This window comes from Panthera onca, chromosome F1, assembly GCF_046562875.1.
Source record: "Panthera onca isolate mPanOnc1 chromosome F1, mPanOnc1 haplotype 2, whole genome shotgun sequence".
Taxonomy (NCBI): Eukaryota; Metazoa; Chordata; class Mammalia; order Carnivora; family Felidae; genus Panthera; species Panthera onca.
This window is the reverse complement of record NC_138355.1, coordinates 67,502,327-67,521,518: the sequence shown is the minus strand read 5'-3', so window position 1 is coordinate 67,521,518 and position 19,192 is coordinate 67,502,327.

Sequence of the window (19,192 nt, the reverse complement as noted above, 5' to 3'; positions counted from 1 at the left end):
CGGGACATCTACCGGAAGGCCTTTAATCGCATCCCGAGCATTGCTTCGGGATGGAGGGTGAGGACAGCAGCCTTGTGAAGCAATACTCTGCTCTCACGTTCCTGGGTCAGACCAGGCTACCCAGTCAAGTCCTCTTGCGGAACCCCCGTCCTCACGGAGGTAACGTCTCGAATGTCTTCCGTGATGCTGTCTGCGCTCACTGGCTCGCCTCGCACACCTGCTCTCCTACACACGTCTGGAAACCCCCGGCTCTGTATGGTGGAACGCCCTTCTCATAAAAAGGGTAACCAGGGGCGCCTCAGTGGCTCAGTCGGTTGAGCATCGGACTCTTGATTTCAGCTTGAGTCGTGATCTCGCTGTGTGTAAGTCCGAGCCCCGATGGCGCAGAGCCTGCTTGGGATTCTCTCTGTCTCCCTCTCTCTGCCCCTCCCCCCCAACATAAATAAAATATACATTAAAAAAAAAAGGATAACCAAAATGGCCCACTGTCTTAGGGAAAATCCTAGGCTTTGGAGAGTCGCCCTTACGTGAGTCCTGAAATATACACAAATTAATGTGGCTCCCTGTTTTTGTGGGGGGAAAAGAGGACCCCTCTTCATTCCCTTCACAGTGGGGGAAAACACTGATGTTAAGTGATGAGACTAAACCTTTATCTTGAATTTCACACGAGTACCTGCCACAAGGGAGGTGTTCAGACCTGCTGTGTGCAGTGTCGACTACTTTTCCTGAGTTCTTCCACGGGAACCCTTGGGTTACCTGGTGGCTTTTGTTTTTAACCAAATTTGCATTAATCTTGACTGAAACTGGACAGTGTTCTTGGCTCTGTGGGCACCATTCTTCACAGACGCTGAGGTTAAACCATCCACTCCCACACCTTCGGCCTCCAGTGAGTGTGTTTTCCAATTGTCAGGAATGCTGAGGAATTAACACTTTGACTCTTACATGTAATAATGTGGTTTGAAGACGCCTTTCAGAGTGAGAAAGGAGAGGGGCACATTAATTTGTGTGAGTGGCTATCACTTCTCTTTGGTCTTACGTGTCCTAAGATTTGGAAGTGGCTCAGTTTTTTTTTTAATGTTTGTTTATTTTGGAGAGAGAGAGACAGAGACAGAGAGAGAGACAGAGCATGAGCAGAGAGAGGGAGACACAGAATCGGAAGCAGGCTCCAGGCTCCGAGCTGTCAGCACAGAGCCCGACGCGGGGCTGGAACTCGCGAACCGTGAGATCATGACCTGAGATGAAGTCTGATGCTTAACGACGGAGCCACCCAGGCGGCCCAGAAGTGGTTCCGTTCTAATGCTGATGCTGGTATGAAGGTTTCGAATCCCTAGTAACTGAAACAGTATCCTTCCGGCTCGTGTCACGATGGCTGCCGTGTACCTGCAAATGGCACTTGGGGTGTTGCGTTCGGTGACCCACGTTTGTGCTTGGACCACTCGCCAGACAAGGTGGTCGAGCGTTTGCATGTGGCGGCCGTGAGCGGAGAGGACCCAGTAAGCCTCACATTTAAGTCTGGTCGCCAGGGCTGGAGTGGGGGCCTCCCAGAGGCGGCGTTGTCTCGAGTGTCGTGATTTTTCCAGTGAAAAGTGGAAAATCTTACATAAATACGGAAAGGTTATGCTCCCAACATACTCTTGATGGGGAAAAGATTTTCTATGCTGACTCTGTCACGGCCATTACATCAGGTCCCTGTTCTAATCGTAGTTTGTGTTGTGAATGAAATGACAGAATAATTACAGTAACAATCATAATAATAACACACAGTCTTATCGACACTGTTCTAAGCGTATTGCCATGTTAACCCAGTTAGTCCTTACAGGTCAGGGTGCGTGCATTATCCCCATTTTACAGATGAGGACACTGAGGCATTAAGAAAATTGCTCACCGGAGCACGGTGAAGAGTGTGGTAGGTTGATGTCTTATGCGTTACAGACAGGAAAACCCACAGATGTTTCCAGTTAATACATTGTGTCCACACTTACAGAGAACAAAACGCAGGCAGAGTATCTTGGTGATGTTATTTTTTTAGCTTGGAAACTTTCATTCACATGAATTTGGCCTCCATCAGGAAAGGGAGTAGGGTCTCTACAAGCCAGACTGTTGTCCAGACGAGCTTCGTGGGGGTCGCAGAGGGCCCTGCGCTTAGAGGGACCCCAGCCAGTAGGGTCCACACCAGTTTTAAGGCTCTGCCATTGGCCATCTTGAAATACGTAATTTTTGAATAAGAGGCCCCCACTTGTTGGGATGAGCACTGGGTGTTGTATGTCAACCAATCTGACAATAAATTATATTAAAAAAAAAAAAGAATAAGAGGTCTTGGATTTTTACTTTGCATAGGACCCTGCAAATTATGTAACGGGTCCCGATCGTTATAATGACCATGCAGAAATTAAGTTTTATGTCTTTTATCCATGCATTAAGACTTGCTTTAGCTTGGGAACATGATTTTATTAACAAACAAGATTTGAAAAAAAAAAAAAAAAGGAAGTTCTGATTTGGAGGGAGTAATGCATGATGCCATTTACATTGTAAATATTATAAAATCAAGGGAGTTAAACTTGCCATCTTTTCAAATTGATGTGAGAGGAACCGGGATCCTCTTATCCCCAGCTCGTCCCTGTGTTCAGAAGAGAGACGGTTGTCATGGAAATGCATAATGGCATGTTTATTCGGGTTAAATATGAAGTCAGACTTTTTCTGACAGAAGAGAAGCTGATTTGGCTGATTAGTTTGACAATGAGTAGTGGTTTTGCTCATTACAAGAAGGTAAACATATGTCTCCGTGTGCCCAGGGCAGGGGTTCTTGATAATTAGCAACCCGTCACCATCAGATTGTATGGTGGAGAACTTCCATAAGTGGACGGAGTTAAATCTCCAGAGTTAGGATTATTTTTACTGCCCTCCCCAGGAAGTACATAATAAATATATATCATTGAAACATATATTAACAGTGGTGTATTAAAACTAATATTCAGAAACTTCTAAACCTTTCTAAGTATGTCGGGTTAAACAGAGACTTCTAAAAGGCAATCGATAAAATCAAGGGCCACTTGATGAGTCTTGATAAAGTCTTTTCAGTATAATTCAGAGAAACTGAAATTAGGGCAATAAATCCGTTTGCAAGTCAGACGGTTTTTGAATTTTTGTTTGTTTGTTTTCAACAACCTTAAGGAGGATCTAATCCGCTGATAGAGCATCATGCATAATTTTTGTGATGGAGAATTTGTGATGTGGGCCATGTAACTTGGAAGGAGTTCAAAGAATTAAGTGTGAATGGGGGACAGGCGGGTGTGCTGTTGACCCCAGGGGTTTAGGAAGTCCAGCAAAACTGGCCGTCACATTTCATTAGATAGAGAGAGTAATCTCTGTGTACTTCCTGCCATAAAATGTAGTCCCCTCACTCAAAACTTGAAGTAAATTGAGTTTCCATTCCTTAAAATGTTCTGGAGCCCAGCAACTAAGGCAGTGCTCCAAACTGATAAATAATAACCCACAATGGTAAGCGTATGTCAGAGAGACACAAGATCCAACCGAAAGAGCTAGAATAATTCAAGCAACAAAACAAAGAAGCATTGGATTACTGGAGAGCCTGCGTGGCTCAGTCAGCTAAGCATCCAACTTCAGCCCAAGTCATGATACATCATGGTTCGTAGGTTCAAGCCCCACATCGGGCTCTACAAGGACAGTGCAGAGCCTGCTTGGGATTCTCTCTCTCTCCCTCTCTCTGCCCCTCCCCCATTTGCATGGGTGCTCTCTATCTCTCAAGATAATAAATACATAAACTTTTTTTTAAAAAGCCTTGGATTAGAGCCCAAGGCATAAAATAAATACCTATGAATTCATATTGATATAAATAAAGGATTCGGTAAATAAATATGTAGGAGAAGAGACCAATATCTCACGCAGAAGAATTCCAAATGATTTTACACACACACTCCATGGCTGGGGCGGGGAGAGTTAGCGGGGAGGAGGAGTGTGACCCCCACCCCAGAGGTGTCACTCCCTTCCAGTGAGCATGGAGGAGTAGAGGTGAGGCGAGGAGGGCAAAGGCACAGTGATAAACTCAACAAACACCACCTCTGCCAGGTGGCAAAGTCAAGAAACCAACAGTCACAAATCCCATCGCTGTCTGCACTCCTGAACGTGATGAAAATGGCATTTTTCCTCTGTGATCTTCCTCCTAAAACCCATAACCACAGTCTCATCACGAGAAAAACGTCCCAGGAATTCTAGCTGGTGAGGGCACTACCATCCATACACCAGACTGGCACTCTTTACAACTGGCCAAAAACCAGGAAGGTTTGGGGCGCCTGGGTGGCTCCGTCGGTCAAGCGTCTGACTTTGGCTCAGATCGTGACCTCGCAGTTCGTGAGTTCGAGCCCCGCGTCGGGCTCTGTACTGACAGCTCGGAGCCTGGAGCCTGTTTCAGATTCTGTGTCTCCCTCTCTCTCTGTCCCTCCTCATTCATGTTCTGTCTCTCTCAAAAATAAATAAACATTAAAACATTACAAAAAAAAAAAAACAACAACAACACAGGAAGGTTTGTGAAACTATCACAGCCCAGGGGAGCCTGAGGAGATAGGACGAGCAAATGTCATGTGATTCCTTGGATGCAGTCTTCCATCAGAAAAAGGACATTAAGTAAAAACTAAGAAAATCTGAATAAACCATGGACTTTAGGTAATAATAATGCATCAATATTGGCTCATTAACTGTAACACATGTACCAGATTAAAGTAAGATGCTCATAATAAGGGAAGTTGGGAGTAGACGGGGAACTCTTTGCATGGTCTTTCCCATTTTTCTGTAAATCTAAAATTCTTCTAAGATATAAAGTCTATTAGGAAAAAAATAGCAATAATAAAAATGAATGGAGCTTAACAATCAGAATATCTATCATTATTTTATTATCATTACTAAACAGGGACAAATTTGTACCTAACAATAACGTACAGGAAATACGGCATATGGAGGAACGTGGTGCATTATGTCACGGGAATTCAATCACTGAAGTAACCCAGTTTCTTCAGTAAACACATTGCAAGGCGGAAAGGTGACAGACAAACAGGGAGACCACGAAGAGATTTAGGAGACATGTAAACCAGGGACACGTGGGGGCCGTGTCTGGGTCCTGATGTAAACGGGACCTGCCCCCACTTTGCCGACCGTCTCGCCTGGGCCTCCCCATCCACCTGCCTGACACACTGCACCTGAGCCGGTGCCTCTGGACCTACGTTTGGAGAAGAAAACTCCTAAACACCACTGCTAAGTGTTCTACTCCCAGACATGTAGCCTCGGAAATAAGCCTGGGACCCCTTTCCCCGGCCCCTCAGTCAGCGAGGATCAAGACGTGGGAAATGTGTCCTTCCTATTCTCTTCCTTTCCGGGCTTTCGAAAGAACCTTGTGTTTGTGCACAAGGAGGGGGAGGGGAGGAGGGGGAGGAGGGAGGAAGGAAAGGGGGAGGAAGAAGAGGAGGGGAAGGAGAAGGGAGAAGAAGGGAAGGGGAGGAGGGGAGGGAAGAAGGAGGAGGAGGGGAAGGGAAAGAGGAGGAGGAAGAAGAGGGGGAGGGGGAGGAGGAGGGGAAGGGGAGGGGAAGAGGAAGGGAAAGGGAGAAGGGAGAAGGAGAGGGGAAGGGGAGGAGGGGGAGGGGAGGAGAAAAGGAGGAGGAGGAGGAAGGAAGGGGAGGGGAAAGGCAGACTGTTCTAGAAGCTCCTACCGGCGCCTCTCTGCTTTTCGGTTTATGAAGACACAGGACACAGGGAGTTGGAACCATAGACACAAGGAGAAATGAGGAGCCCTGGGAGATGTGGACGGGACGTTACAATTTATTTGTGCGTGTCGGGGACCCTGACTGCTTCTTAAAGCTAACTCAGAGCCATTTCTCTTAGAGTGGCCACTGCCGCCAGACGATAAATCCGCCGATTCTCGCATCTGCCCTAACCCTCCTGGAGGTATGCGTCAAAAGACTGTCTTCTTCCTGATTACAAAAAGATTCAGTAGAAACGATCATTTAATTACAAACCAAGAAACCTGCACCATCATCGCCCCCACATGCTATCGCGCGGCAGACCCGGCCGTGAGTCACTGAGCCTCTCCGGACCCCAGCGTCCCCGTCTAGAAAACAGGGACTTTGCCCCGCAAGGCTTCCGAGACCCTCCTTCGTCTCAACGATCCTACACTTCCATCGCTTCTGGAGAGCAAACCCTCTCAAAGAAGCTGGTTCTTCTCAGGAGCGCACCTGTCCCCCCGACACTTCCCGGGCGAGATGGACAGGGAGGGGCCGCCCTCGGTGTGGACGGCCATCCACACAGCCTGGGGGCCCCAGTGCGAGGAGCCGGCGCCCAGGCCACCGCGGGACGTGGGGACACGCCAGGGCCACCAGGCGACAGGACCACAGGCAGCCCGCGTGCACGGCGTTAGCCGCTTCTGGGACGAACCGCCCCCGCGTCCACGTCTCCATCACCTCCCTCCAGAGACTGGCTCTTGGCAAAGAGCCCGCGGAAGGGGCCCTGCTCCGCCTCCGGGATCAGCTCGCCTACGACTCCCCGCGACCGCGCCTCTTGAGGGGCTTCCTCACGGGAGGGTTTTCAGGCGCAGGGACCGCCACAGGGTCCGTCCGAGCTTGGCTGCGAGCCACGTAGGTAGCAGACGGGGACACGGGATCTCTGTGACTCTGGAGAGGGACACACATGTACGCACACATGGACGTGTATACATACTTACACATGCATGCACACACGTGCGCACGCAGACACACGGTGCACACCCGCACACCCCCACGCACTCACACATACACCTACGTGTAGAGACAGTGCACACCCATACGCGCTCACAGATACACCCACATGCACACACACAGTGCACACCCGCACACACTCACACATACACCCACATGCACACGCAGACACACAGTGCACACCCGCACACCCACACGTGCGCACACAGACACACAGTGCACACCCACACGCACTCACGTACACCCATGTGCACACACAGACAGTGCACACCCACACTCACACATACACCTATGTGCACACGCACAGTGCACACCCGCACACCCACACGCACTCACACGTACACCCACGTGCACACGCAGACACACAGTGCACACCCACACGCACTCACGTACACCCATGTGCACACACAGTGCACACCCACACGCACTCACACATACACCTATGTGCACACGCAGACACAGTGCACACCCGCACACCCACACGCACTCACACATACACCCACGTGCACACGCAGAGACATGCACACATAAACACACGCATACACACGTGCCCACAGGTACCTCCACAGGCACACACACGTGAACCTGCACACATACGAACACGCACATACACACACATGCCCACGCGTACCTCCACACGCACACACACACACGCACACACATATACACACGCACCGGCACGCACACAGTTCACCTAAGGAGTCAACACCGCGGTGCCTGGCGGCGGAGGACAGCGAACCAGCTTACGGTGAGGCCGCAGAAGACTCGCCCGCTGGAAAAGACCAGCAGAAGCTTCGTTAACTGTAGCTTGAGCCTCGTATCAGTTGATTCTTTTTAGTATTTATTTTTTTTTTTTTCCAACGTTTTTTATTTATTTTTGGGACAGAGAGAGACAGAGCATGAACGGGGGAGGGGCAGAGAGAGAGGGAGACACAGAATCGGAAACAGGCTCCAGGCTCCGAGCCATCAGCCCAGAGCCTGACGCGGGGCTCGAACTCACGGACCGCGAGATCGTGACCTGGCTGAAGTCGGACGCTTAACCGACTGCGCCACCCAGGCGCCCCAGTTGATTCTTTAAAAAGCCCAGAAGCCACTCGCCGGAGGTTTGTGGGAGAAAGAAAGCGCCGAAGGAAAGTAAATTTCTCCCAGGGCTGAGGCCTCAGCCTGCGCCCGGGGGGTTGGGGAGCCTCAGTCCCCAGCAACGATCGCACGGATCCCCCCCCCCCCCCCCCCCGCCACCTTTCAGAGCAGAAACCCTCTCCGCTCCTCGCCCCTTCCGACTTGCACGACAAGCTGTGAGTCATCGGTGCCACCGGAGAAGAAGCGAGGGGGCCCGGGACACCTGCGCAGGCCCCACTCCCCCTCGTGCTAGCAGGTGGCTTGCGTGGGTGGCCTGTCCGCAGGGCAAGTGTCACTTCATTTTGCAAAGGAGGGAGGGAGCTGACGCTCCGATGGGATAAGTGACTGGTCTCTTCCAACAGGTCAGCGCCGGGGACAGACTGGAGAGAACGAGGGCCCGCAGCTGCGGCTTCTGCATCGCGGGCTGGGTCCCAACGTAAGAATGACGTCCAGAGGCCGAGGTGGGCCGCGTGGGCCGGACGGAGGGCTCCTGACGTGAAAACGACGGGAAATCCATCACTGAAAAATTACGGCTTATTGTTTTCCCCTTGTTACGTTTTCAGAGAAATGACTCTGCGAATGCCAATGCCGACGGAATCGGTAAAGAGCAGAATGAGCGCGTGACCATGACTCACACGTGTGACTCCCCAGGACCCCAGGTCTCACAAATAACCTGAGGCCATCGAGGCGTCACGGGCCCCGCCTGCCATTCGCCGCTGGCGGTGACGCGCCTCGTGAAGACGAGCGTGCAGACACCCCCCCCCCCCCCCCCCGCTTCTTCTAGGCCCTTCGACCACGTGAGAAGAGTAGAGGCCGAGCAGTGGGGGGTCCGGACACCCACGGGCGCCCCGTGTAACGTCGTGTCTTTTCATTGTTCTCCCAGATCTGCTGCTTGCGAGCCTCGGGCCGCGCCCCCTCGTTCTGCGGGGACCCCGAGGAGGTTTTGTGCCCTAGGTAACCACTTCCCACCTGCAGATTTCAGTCACGTCCGTCTCCACCTTGCTCTCTGCAGCCTGAAGGCTTCTCGGTGGAGGAATCGTTCACTGTCACACGCGGCTTCTCGGAGGACCCCCTCTCCCTGCCCCCCCCCCCCCCCCCCCCCGTGCTGGAGCCTGGGGAAGGGGCTTCTCCCAAGAGGCAAAGGAGGCCCTGGAACAGAGTAAGAGCTTGACCATAGCAAAGCCCCCAGGACCCTGCCGGCAGCTGAGCAGTGGGACCAGGCCAGCCCCGGCTTTTCACCCCTCTGGGGAGCCACTCACATCAGGGCCCTGTGGTGGACAGCCCATCCCCCCCCCACTTCCTGCCTTCCAGGTGTAATATCCTTCACTCTTATTTCTTCTGGATTTTCTAGGGGGAAAGATTCAAGACAAGGCAAAGAGATGAATGTGCATTTTTTTTTTCCAAATATAGCCCTTTGGGAAGTGTGGTGGGCGTGACTCAGCTTTACTCCAGGAAATGATAACGTTTGCCACTGGTAACCCCGCCCCGTGAACATTTATAGAATGCGATTTGTGTACCTCAGAGAGTCTGATCCGTTCTCCTCTATACAACTGGAGAAGTCGAAAGGAAAATGCACAGACTCCTCTTGGCATTAAAAACAAAAAAAAGACAGTTAGTTGTTCCACTCACGCAACATCATGGTCGGATGATACCAGGCAGAGGACGCACATTGGCCAAGGAGGCTAGTGAGTGTGTGCACAGCGTGGGCTCAGAAGCACGGCGGGCACCGTGCCCGGAGAAATCACCTTCAGCTGTAGTAACGGAGACCCGGATACAGCAGCCTAAGTGACACGAAGGGTTCGTTTTGTCACGCGAAAGCGATGAAAGACACAAGGTGCAGAGGAGGTATTCGAGTCCCACGACGTTATCAAGAACCCAAGTTCCCTCTAACCTGTGAACCAAGCGTTCGTATTTGCTGGCTTCTGTTCTCAAAAGCACAAGATGACTGACGAGATCTGAGCCATCATATCTGTTTTCAAAACTGGTGGGAAAAATATGAAGACTAAGGGCAGAAGTTTATGCCCCAGCCTTCTGCCCCCTTTCAAGGACCCTTCCCAGATGTCCCCCCTGAAGACTTCTGTCTAAATCCCATTGGCCAGACTTGGTTACATGGCCAAATGTAGCAGCAAGGGAGGCTGGGAAATAGAACCAGGGTTTAACTTCGAGGCAGAATGGAAGAATAGATACCGAGTGGGCAAAACGCAAGTGGTTTCACGGCAATACGTAATCTGTGTGGCATCAGTGGGCTGGGTGATGGGATCTGAACTGAGCCCAGGGGAAGCGAAGCCGTCCAAGTGGCGAGGGGTGTGCGCTGATGGTGGGAACTTCGTAGGACGGTGGGAAGCGCGCAGAGTCAGGTGCGAGATCGACAGAGTGAGGAGCGGTGCGTAATCTGGGTGGGTTCGGCGAGAGGGAAGGGTGTGCAAAGTCGGTGCGTGGTCAGACGGCTGATGTAGAGTCCCTCTGGCCCGTATGGAGGAACTTTCACAAAAGCCTTTCTACCCATCTTGCAGCTTTTTGAGACCATCGTCCTCAAGGACCACTCAGTAGCTGTGAGACAGACCCTGCCGTCCTAGGGGGAGGCCACGCCCTCCCCTCCCCCTACAATAGCAGTTTGTCACCAAGGTCCGCCTTCCTCAGCCTGGATGTCACATTCGCAGGGCCAGGTGGCCCCTCTTGTCAGTCCCAAGCAGCCTCCACTTTGCTATTGTCCTTCTATGACCAAGTTCCTCAGGCTAGCAGGCTTCATACATCACAGCAGGCAGGTTTATGCCCCTGACCCAAAGCCAGAACTGCCAGCAAATTACCCTGACATGTTGATTGCTTGCCTTATCTCACCCCGGAGGCCTCCAGAGTCCTCCTTCACATCACCAGAAACACTTCCAATTACCGCATTGGTTTATCAGGACTGTTTGCTCGCTGTTCCTGCTCTACTCCCTACAACCTTGGTTGTCTGAGTGATAGATCTTTTGAGCTGTTGCTACATCCTTCTTAGATTTGCCCCTGCTTATCTCTGCCTCTGTACCTCTAGGATGAGTTTTATTGCCACACAGACTTGGCTAGTAGCCTCTGTTGCATCATCAGCGCCGACCATCACTGGGGTAACTCTCGAACACCTCTGGGTGGCCTCTGCGAGAGAGGTTTCCACAAACAGAATGCCAAACACAATTCTCTGTCAGGCTTCTCGATTTACACAATGGGAGGAAACCTTTACTTAGGATTTGAAAGGACAACAGGGAATTTCAACATGGACCGGGAATAGGGCTCTGCTGTTGATCCAGTCGATGCCAGGCTGATTGCGGGAAGGAACCCTGGTGGTTCACACGATTGCAAAACCCTGTCCAGAGTCCTTCCCGAGGCCAGCATTCCAGCCCCAGGGACCCTGCAGCTCAAAAACGTGGTATAAGAGCAGTCGAGTGCGACATTGCGTAGAGCAATGATTTTGAGAGCCACACCTAAAACAGCTTGATTTGAGTTAGAAATGTGGTCGATGGCACGCCCTTAAAGTCGTCACGAACTCAGAGTTGACTCATTGACCTCTCTGTCATAATGTTATAAGTTTCGAAATAAGCTCAATGTGAATTCTTAAGAACAGTAGTCTGAAAGAATCCATATTTGAGGACCCACCCTATCCTAATTTGCATCTGCCTCAATAGATTCCCAGAAAGTGGTAAGAAATTAACGCCCAAGAAATCAACCATGGTTATAAATTCTCAACAAACCTGTGAGACAAAGTGCCAGAGCTTTGCTGGGAATCAGATATTGAGTTTTGTTTTGTTTTGATTTGTTTTTACTTATCCTGGATGGGAAATTTCCCTTCCTTTGATAATATCCTATCGAGATAAGTTGGGATTTCACACAGGTAAAGTTACTTCGGAAATCTAGGCTCTGTGGGGACGCTGACTTTTGTTCGCTTTTAGAATGAGGAAGAAGCGATCGAAATTATCATTCATGAACCCGCATCACAGGAACATGTCTGGTCTTCTTTGGAGAGGTGGGCTGACCCCAATTTCAGGACACCGCAGGAACTCAATATAAATTTGGAACACTACGTTATAATTTATAGAGGCATAGCTAACTCAACAACTGGAAAGAATAACAATTACTGCTCCTTGATTACAAAACATTTCTCCTGTTCAAGCGTTCTGTGAACGCTTGTTACATATAAAACGGCTCCGTCATCAAAAAGGCCGTGATGATTCTGCCAGTTGCGAGATGGTAACGTGAGGTTGTCGACCCTTCCGTGGTCCTCTTGTATACCTAGCTGTTCAATGATATCGAATCTCCCCACTGGGTCAGGATAGCTGCTGAGAAGGCATCCTGAACCAGGGTGGGAAGCCAGGCAGAAAAAAAAAAAAACAAATCTAAGAACTACAGGTAGGAGCTGGGCATCAGAAAAGCCAATAGGGCTCGGAAGCCAAATGACCACTCAGACATCCCGTGCCTATCAAGAGTCAAGATTAAGCATGTAGGTTATAAACGAAGCCAGCAGTTAGGGACCAAGAAACCCACAGCCACCAGAGCCAGGCAATACAAGTCCAAGGGCCAGAAACCAAGTGAAAAGTCAACAGATTCAGAGTCATCCTCACGACGGGTTTGACGCTGAGGTACCTGCCCCAGTTCTGTGGGGGCAATCTAGGATGTGACCCTTCTGGGTTGTGCAGGTAAAGGCAGAGGGCCCGTGTGAAAAGGGATGAAGTGAAACGACAGAGGCACGTGTGTGGAATCACACTGAAAGATGTGTCGTGAACCACCCCCCCCCCGCCCCCCCAGCGCAGTGCCTGGTGACGGTCGGGACTGTTAAGACAGTGTTCAGGGGTGCCTGGGTGGCTCAGTCGGTTAAGCGGCCGACTTCGGCTCAGGTCACGATCTCGCCGTCCGTGAGTTCAAGCCCCGCGTCGGGCTCTGTGCTGACAGCTCAGAGCCTGGAGCCTGTTTCAGATTCTGTGTCTCCCTCTCTCTGACCCTCCCCCGTTCATGCTCTGTCTCTCTCTGTCTCAAAAATAAATAAACGTTAAAAAAAAATTTTAAAAAAATAAAAAATAAAAAAAGACAGTGTTCAGCTGACAATGTTGTATTGTCAGCTGGGGGCACCCTGGCCAGGAACAGCCATGAGGGGGCGGGGTGGGGGGGGGGTGGAATGGAAATTGAGAAATGTCACTCTGACACTGTCCCAACTCCCTCTCTACCGGTTCTGTGTCCCCACCTTCTGGCTCCCTTCCCTGCTGGTTCTCTGGTTCCAGCGAATCCATGCTGCCCAACTGTGGTTCCAAATTCTTCCTGGAAGGCATGGAAGTCACATCTCTCCATCCCTCAACATTGTCCAAGTTAAAAAAAAAAAAAAAAAAAAATGCTTTTTTTTTTTTTTTTAAACTTGGAAAGCAAGTCACAGATGCTAAGAGGGAAGCAGGTGTGTCAGAGAAAACTCTAACTGAGGTATAAATGATGAATATGCTTAGTGCCCCTGAAGGTATTCGTACATGAAGGGAAGAACTAATTAATACAGAAGAGTCTCTGGGGCTCTGCCCCCAGCACTCTAGATGAATATGGGTTAAACAAAAAAGAAAAAAAGTCTCTCTTCTAAAAAAAGAAGAAGAATTACGTAAGCATATGACTTGAATTACAGCTTTTTTAAAACGTTGTTGGTTTTCCTTCACAATAAAAAGAAAAATCAAGACGTCTAAGGACTGTCTGAAAGCGATAACTGATTCGTCTCCCTTATCTCCCTTTTTAATCAAATATAGTTCTAGGACTAAACGCAGACAACTCGAATTTTAATGGTTTCCCAAAAACAATACTTGGCCATATAAAAAAAAAAATCAAACATTTCTGTTTTCTAGAACAAGAGATAAATCATTACAGAGGCCACACTGTGCAGCGGAAAGAGCATGAACTCGGCCTTGTCCCCGCGAAGTCCCTCCTCCTCATCCCTGGCCTCATTTCCTCACAGACACAAGGATGCACACTTTGCAGAGTTCTTGTGATGATTACAAATCAGGCGTGTGCAAGTATCCGGCACACTCATGAATCCCAGCGATTGTTAATATGAGCTCACTTGCCTAAGGGGATGCCCAACTGCCTTCCACTGTAAACAGCTTTCTACGTCGTCCCAGGGAGACACTGTGGCAGGAAGGCGAAGCAGGAGAAAGTCCCACAGAAGATCGGCAAAACCGGGGAGCAATCCCAGCTTCTCACCACTTGGCTGTGGAAGTCTCTGCAAGATACTTATGTTCTCTGGGGCCTCTGAGTCCGTCCCTGAAAAACAGAGGATTTGAACTACGTGATAACTTGTGTCACTTCCGGATCTGGGGGTCTGTGACCCCAGCACGTGACATTCCCAGGCAGAGAGAAAGCTGGCCATAGGCTGTCCCTTTCTGGAAACAGCGTAACCTTACGTGATCGGGTGTTTGGCCGGCGTACTTCTGCAGTCACCCGTCTACACGCTCTTTCCAGCCCTGCCTTTCATCTTCAGACGCTGCTCAAGAACACAAACAGACTTCAACCCCAGAGACCAGCTAGAAACCCCTCCGCTGATACTGCCCTGAGATTTAGGACAATTTTCTTAAACCATCTGGTCCTCGGTTTTGTCCTCTGCAAAAGTAGAAGAGTGATATTCCCCTCCCTGGGCTGCGAACAGGATTATATGAGATACTGCGTATGAAAATGATCTACCGGCCGTATGGCTCGGCGCAAAGTGAAGACAGCTTCTACGACTATTGATGCTTTAACACTGTTGGAAGCACTTTGTGGAAATCGCCCCAAGAACTTGGATTCTGAGTCCAGACGCTTGTGGACCGCTGCCCTTTCAGGGTTTTGTGTGCCCAGAAGAATCTGGCAGAATGGCATTGGACTTTGCCGTAATCAGACATTGGGGTTTTTTTTTTTTGCCGTTTCCCTACCCAAGAAAGGAAGTCTGTTTAAACTTTCACTTGTAGGCAGGGGGAAGGATCTCGGTTATAATGGCCGGGAGAAGTTTTCACACCATTAGTAACTTCCTACCCATCTGACCCCGGGGTTTTCCTATTTCAAAAGGCAATTGTGGAATTTCCGGAAAGCCACCTATTACTAGTTGAAACACATCAATCAGGCACAGGAAAGGACTTCAGACTCATCCCCACGGAGCCCCACTGGGAACCTCGCTGGGCGTCCTGCCCACGGAACACCAGGCTCCCGTGGTCACGAGGAGGCTCCAAGAAACGAAGGGCAATCAAAGAAGCAGCCAAGCACACACCATTGGACTCCTCAGACGTGTCCTGAAATGTCCCATTTGCAGGGTTCCTCAATGCTGGAAGATCTCTTCCAGCCTTCTCTCCATTTTGAAGTCTACATGTTATGTGCTGGTAAAAGGTTTTAGGCAGTTCCCTCAGAACAAAGTCCCATGGCTTTTGTTGGGTTTTCTGAGCACTCAGCTCTGTGGAAGCTTTAATTAGCATCTGTCTCTCGCCCTGAGTCCATCCCGTCCACGTGTGCAGGCCGCATGCCCTTGGACAGAGCTGGTTTCGTAAACACAAGAGTAAGCAAGTCCTCACGTAGCATAATGTGAGATGTGTCACCGTCTCTGCTGCCCAAAATATCTTCCCTGCCAAATGCCGCAGTGCCTCGAATTCCCAGCATTAGACCCACCGCCGCTGGTCCTGTCTGCCCTTCACCCCACCCTCTCCCCGGGTATCTACACATGAGTCACTCCCCCGTTCCCCGCCTGGCTCCTAGCGCTCTTTCGTGGAGCCTCCCATGGTCCCCTGCTTGCCAGTGATCTCTCACCACTCTGAATCCATACTTTCCTCACGAGGCATGTCACTTTATGTCTACACATGTGTGCTATTTCCCACCAGGCACAATCTTGAGGGTCAATCCCTCAGGGAGGTCTTCTTTATCTTTGTACCACTGTCCCAACTCCAGAGCGGGCCCTTGGTAAGGAACCAGCGTCTGACCGTGAGCGCCACGTGGGTGACGGGGTGGTAAGACAGCCTCACCTGAGCTGAGGCTTTGCTGCCCACCAGCCCCGTACGCCTCAGCCATCAGGCCCTCATTTCCTTCCTAGGAACTAAGGCCGCCTGAGAGTTATAAACCGCCAGGGCCCTCCCCGCCATCATCACTAACCCACGGGCTGAGCTTGGAGCTCAGGTCAGTTCAACAAATGCCCGACATATTGAGGGGGGCACTTGTGGGGATGAGCACTGGGCGTTGTATGTAAGCGATGAACCACGGGAATCTACCCCCAAAACCAAGACTACACTTTACACACTGTATGTTAGCCAATTTGACAATAAATTATATCAATCAATCAATCAATCAACTTTTTAAAAGAAACAAGGGGAAAGGGGATAATAAGATGAGGCCAAAGGAAAAGTAAATACACAGAAAGAAATTCTCTACAGCCCTGCTTAGTTATAAAGGTGGGGCAAGAATTCACCTTTGAGCCTCCTAGCAACCAAAGCAAAAAGGTATTAAAGTAAAAGTATATTCGTCGTCCAAGAAAGGGCAGCTCTCGCTGATACTGAGATCTAAGAGAAAGTGATACAGCAGACTTTGTCCTCAAAACAAGCCAACAATGAATACGCCCAGGATTTTAATAGAACAGTTCCCTGCTTCATTCTTTTGTGCAAGGGTGCTCCAGTGATCCAGTGCTATGCCACAACCCCCAAAAATAGCAGCTAGAAAACAAGTGAATAAAATGACAGCAATCATTTATTGTTATTATCTCACTGCGGACTGACTGGGCTCAGCCAAGCAGTGTTCACTCAAGGTCTCTTCCAGAGCCGCAGTCAGACAAAGCTGGGTCTGGAATCATCTGGAGCCTGAGAAGGAGCTAGAACAGCTGGGCCTCTTCAGATACTGTAGGTGGTGTCTCCACAAGACTTCAGCATGGTAGCCGTTGAGCAGCCAGAATTCCTACAGGGAAGCTCAGGCTGGGAGGGAGAGGGCCAGACGCAAGTCGCCAGGGCCAGTCCCCACTCAAGGGAAGGGCGATGAGTCTCCATAGTTTCATGGAAGCGTGTCCAAGAATATGAGGACATGTTTTAAAACCACCATAAATTACACGGTAGAAATCTTCAGCCCGGGGGCACCTGGGTGGCTCAGTCAGTAAGCGTCCAACTCTTAATTTGGGCTCAGGTTATGATCCCAGGGTCGTAGGATTGAGCCTCGAGTCTGGCTCCACGCAAGGAGTCTGCTTGGGATTCTCTTTCTCTCCCTCTGCCCCTTCCCCCCCCCCCTCCCAAAAACAGAAATCTGCAGTCCGATAAATGCTTTTCTTTTGAAAGCCAAAGAAGAGACGGTCCAATTTAATCGAGGGATAAAATCTAGGCTATCGAGAGTTGCACTGTCCAATGGGGTAGTGGCATACCTGGTCATTTAAATTAATTAAGATGAAGTTAAAAAGCATAAATGCCATTCTTCTGTGTGTTAATGGCCACATTTCAAATGCTCGGTGACCACGGTGGCTAGCGCTGTCATTCTTTACGGCACATTTATAGAGCGTTCCTATCACTGAAGAAAGTTCTCCTGGATATTGCTGGTCTGGAATAACGAAAGAACTGTACATCCTTTGGCCGCCAATCAGAATTGCTCATGCTTCTTATTAAGGGCCTGTAGGCCTTGGGCAGCAGAAATGTCCAAATTTTAACATCTGACAGGCGTATGAACTGCATGAAATCTGTATCGCTGATGAAGGAGACTCCCACACAGCTTGCAAGCCAATAGGACAAAAGATAGTTTCACTCCCTTTAAAGTAAATAAAAGCTCCTAGCCAAGACCCAGATTGCTAGCCATCCCTCCTTCAAGTGGGGGTTTTCAGGAGAGGCCAGCAAGACCAAAACGTTCCTCTAGACTGTTTCCAAAAACCGTCTCCTGAAGTCAGTGAGGAGAGAAAGATACAATCCGAGCTACGAGGGAGTTCCCTCACTCTCCCATTCAGCCAGCATTTACCAACCACGTGTGGATGCTACCCTGTGTACCTGAGAACATTTTCAAAACAGATTTTATTAATGTCCTAGGCCACGCAAACAAACAAACAAACGTCAATAACGCACCCAAGAAATATCTACTTTAAAATGTTTTTCTAATGTTTATTTTTGAGAGAGACAGAGACAGAATGAGAGTGGGTAGGGGCAGAGAGAGAGGGAGGAGCAGAATCCGAAGCAGGCTCCAGGCTCCGAGCTGTCAGCCCAGAGCCTGACGCGGGGCTCGAACCCACGAGCTGTGAGATCATGACTTGAGCCGAAGTCGGACGCTCAACTGACCGAGCCACCCAGGTGCCCTGAAATATCTACTTTTAATAGCATAATTTTCTAATGAAACCACCAGAGAAAACTGGCTGCAAAATATACCCCTTAGTAGCTGAAAGAGTTGGCCGGCTATATATAATCATCAGCGATAAGCCAATTAAATTGAAAATGCTAACTGCCAAAACGATGATCTGGGATTTAGAAAAGTCGAAGTGAAGCCGCTCTGTCTTGCGGTAAGGCAGAGGGGCCTTTTCTGGTTAGTGACAATAAAAATATTTCCCCAGCATGGAGAATAGTTATTTTTAGACTCTGCATAACAGGGGTATGCACAGCCAGATCATGCGCAAATTGTTAAAATCATTAAGAAACAAATTAGAAAGAAGCATCGGACGAAGAGGAACACTGTCCCATTTTTAAAGGCTGGAATTATTATCTGATCTTTTAGGAGGCCATTCTCAGGAAGGCTTTCCTTGGTCTAAAGCTCAGGTTGAACATGAGCATTAGTTGTCGGGTCTGGATCTTGCACCCCAGCTGTGCAGGAAGTCTTCTGTTCAGCCTCCCCATACCCCAGGCCCACCTCTGCTCTGTGCCCCAGGAGGCTGGCCCTGTGGGCTGTATAAACAGGCTCCCTTGCCCCCGGGCTTCTGGAACTCAGCCAATGGGTGATACCCGCAGGAGACTGAAGATGGGAGGACAGAAAAGTTAGGTTCTCTGTCCGCCCAGCTCCCTCCCTGCCCGGCCACCAAGGCTGCAGCTCTTGTCTTCACAGAGTGGCACTCTTTGAATGCCAAGTTTATCCCGAGCCGCAAGATGCAATGGCTTCCAAGATTCCATACCAACCCCTGCGGGTTTTCCTCAACCTTGCTTACACCTTTGTAGAGAGCCCCTTTTATTAACCTCTCTTCAGTTTCCGGTTTGTGTGGGCTATTTCCTGACAAGCCCTGATACGCTAGTCCATTACTAGCTTTATGCACAAAGACCAGGGCAAGGTCGATTACATTTATAAGTAATCTTCAAGGATTTCCTGACAAAATTTTCCAACACGTGATAGTGTAACATGGCTAATGATGGAACATTATACCTAAGTCCAACCCGTTCCTCATAGAAAAT